At 39.7% G+C, this 3,459-nt stretch overlaps 1 non-coding gene across 1 annotated transcript; it reads left to right on the top strand.

Annotated features, from left to right (window-relative positions):
* Positions 1-2,769: 2,769 nt before the first annotated feature.
* On the top strand, positions 2,770-2,841 carry TRNAR-UCU (transfer RNA arginine (anticodon UCU)). The gene has a single exon. It is a non-coding gene; the product is annotated as a tRNA-Arg (tRNA).
* Positions 2,842-3,459: the final 618 nt, after the last annotated feature.

Below are 3,459 nucleotides of genomic sequence, written 5' to 3'. Positions count from 1 at the left end.
CCTCATTTTGGTCAACCCGCTGTGGAAGCCTTTACTCGAGGAGGTGCTGCTGGTCCAGTGAATATTGCTTATTCTGGAGTTTATCAGTGGTGGTATACAATAGGATTACGCACCAATGAGGATCTTTATACTGGAGCTCTTTTTCTATTATTTCTTTCTACGCTGTCCTTAATAGCGGGTTGGTTACATCTACAACCCAAATGGAAACCAAGCCTTTCGTGGTTCAAAAACGCGGAATCTCGTCTCAATCATCATTTGTCAGGACTTTTCGGGGTAAGTTCTTTGGCTTGGACAGGACATTTAGTTCATGTTGCTATTCCCGCATCCAGGGGGGAGTACGTTCGATGGAATAATTTCTTAGATGTATTACCCTATCCCCAGGGGTTGGGACCCCTTTTGACGGGTCAATGGAATCTTTATGCCCAAAACCCTGATTCGAGTAATCATTTATTTGGTACCGCTCAAGGAGCGGGAACTGCCATTCTAACTCTTCTTGGGGGATTCCACCCACAAACGCAAAGTTTGTGGCTGACCGATATGGCTCACCATCATTTAGCTATTGCATTTATTTTTCTCATTGCCGGTCACATGTATCGAACTAACTTCGGAATTGGGCACAGTATTAAAGATCTTTTAGAAGCGCATACTCCTCCGGGGGGTCGATTAGGGCGTGGGCATAAGGGCCTTTATGACACAATCAACAATTCGATTCATTTTCAGTTAGGTCTTGCTCTAGCTTCTTTAGGGGTTATTACTTCCTTAGTAGCTCAACATATGTACTCTTTACCTCCTTATGCATTCATAGCACAAGACTTTACTACTCAAGCTGCTTTATATACTCATCACCAATATATTGCAGGGTTCATCATGACAGGGGCTTTTGCTCATGGAGCTATTTTTTTCATTAGGGATTACAATCCGGAACAGAATGAGGATAATGTATTGGCAAGAATGTTAGACCATAAAGAAGCTATCATATCTCATTTAAGTTGGGCTAGCCTCTTTCTAGGATTCCATACCTTGGGCCTTTATGTTCATAACGACGTCATGCTTGCTTTTGGTACTCCAGAAAAGCAAATCTTGATCGAACCTATATTTGCCCAATGGATACAATCTGCTCATGGCAAGACGACATATGGGTTCGATATACTCTTATCTTCAACGAATGGCCCCCGCTTTCAATGCGGGTCGAAGCCTATGGTTGCCCGGATGGTTGAATGCTGTTAATGAGAATAGTAATTCGCTTTTCTTAACAATAGGACCTGGGGATTTCTTGGTTCATCATGCTATTGCTCTAGGTTTGCATACAACTACATTGATTTTAGTAAAGGGCGCTTTAGATGCACGCGGTTCCAAATTAATGCCAGATAAAAAGGATTTTGGATATAGTTTTCCTGTGACGGCCCAGGGCGCGGCGGTACTTGTGATATTTCTGCTTGGGACGCATTTTATTTGGCAGTTTTCTGGATGTTAAATACCATTGGGTGGGTTACTTTTTATTGGCATTGGAAACATATCACATTATGGCAGGGCAACGTTTCACAATTTAATGAATCCTCCACTTATTTGATGGGATGGTTAAGAGATTACCTATGGTTAAACTCTTCACAACTTATCAATGGATATAATCCTTTTGGGATGAATAGTTTATCGGTATGGGCGTGGATGTTCTTATTTGGACATCTTGTTTGGGCTACTGGATTTATGTTCTTAATTTCCTGGCGGGGGTATTGGCAGGAATTAATTGAGACTTTAGCATGGGCTCATGAACGCACACCTTTAGCTAATTTAATTCGCTGGAGAGATAAGCCCGTGGCTCTTTCCATTGTGCAAGCAAGATTGGTTGGATTAGCTCACTTTTCCGTGGGTTATATATTCACTTATGCAGCTTTCTTGATTGCCTCAACATCAGGCAAGTTTGGTTAATTTAGTTTGTTTTTTTGTACTGTATCAGCACCTAGTTCATTACTCTTGATAGAGAGGGAGGATCTGCCTTTTTAGATTTCTTTTTCTATTTATTTTTCCATCTAGGATTAGAACCGTATACTTGGTAATAATAGCAACGACACATTATGGCAAAAAAAAGTTTGATTCAGAGGGAGAAGAAGCGGCAGAAATTAGAACAGAAATATCATTTGATTCGTCAATCTTTAAAAAAAAAGATAAGAAGCAAAGTTTCTCCCTTGAGTTTGAGTGAAAAAACGAAAATGCGAGAAAAATTGCAATCCCTACCGCGTAATAGTGCACCTACACGCCTTCATCGACGTTGTTTTTTGACCGGAAGACCTAGAGCTAACTATCGACATTTTGGGCTATCCGGACACGTACTTCGAGAAATGGTTTATGAGTGTTTGTTACCGGGTGCAACAAGATCCAGTTGGTAAGGATAAAATACCCTTTCGTATTTGTATGGATTTCTGGAATTGATAATCATAGAGGAGCCCTCTTTACCATTCTGTATAAATGGACTATTCTATTTGTATAGATATTGGTAGAGGGGCGTATCCAACCCTCTTTTATCCACTAGTTACCCCTCTTTAGTTTAAGAGTATAGAGCAGTTTGGTAGCTCATAAGGCTCATAACCTTGGGGTTGCGGGTTCGATTCCCACTACCGGCTCCATACTCCTTCTTTATGATATATGCATGATATAATATATACATCATGCATTTGTATCTGGATTTTTTGATTTCCTAAAAGAGTTTTGGTCTAACAGTTTTTTCTCGGAAGAAGCAAAAAAATAAAAGAAAGAATAAAATATGAAAGAAAAGCGTCCATTGTCTAATGGATAGGACAGAGGTCTTCTAAACCTTTGGTATAGGTTCAAATCCTATTGGACGCAATCTTATTTCTATCTATTCTTTAAATAACTATACTAAACTAAAAACAAAGAAAACTTTTTTGCATGATTCAAATGAAAAAGCTTTCTCAACGATTCCTATTCTACTAACAAGAGTAGACATGCAAAATTTATTTGTTACTGAAGAGAAAACCGTTCCAGCTGTTCCTGAATAGCTTCCTTCAAAAGGATTTCCGCTTGCTCGGTGAATGTCTTGCTAGAAGATATAATTTCTTGGAATTGAGGTTTAGTATCTTTTAGATGTTTACGTAACTCATCCAGAAATTTATTTACCTGTTCAATTTCTAACGAATCAAGATATCCTCTTGTTCCGGTATAAATAGTAGCTATCTGCTCTTCCACTGGGAGAGGATTTGCCTGGGATTGTTTAAGCAATTCCCTTAATCGTCGACCCCTTGCCAATTGATTCTGACTTGTTTTATCGAGAGCAGAGGCGAATTGTGCAAAGGCTTGTAACTCTGCGAATTGCGCTAGTTCCAATTTTGATTTGCCAGCTACTTGTTTCATGGCTTTAATTTGAGCCGCGGATCCTACTCTGGAAACAGAAATACCCACATTAATAGCGGGTCGAATTCCGGCATTGAATAGATCCGCAGATAA

This window comes from Aegilops tauschii, unplaced genomic scaffold (genome assembly GCF_002575655.3).
Source record: "Aegilops tauschii subsp. strangulata cultivar AL8/78 unplaced genomic scaffold, Aet v6.0 ptg000929l_obj, whole genome shotgun sequence".
NCBI lineage: Eukaryota > Viridiplantae > Streptophyta > Magnoliopsida > Poales > Poaceae > Aegilops > Aegilops tauschii.
The sequence above is the reverse complement of the archived record's forward strand: the minus strand, read 5'-3'. Positions and strand labels throughout refer to the sequence as shown.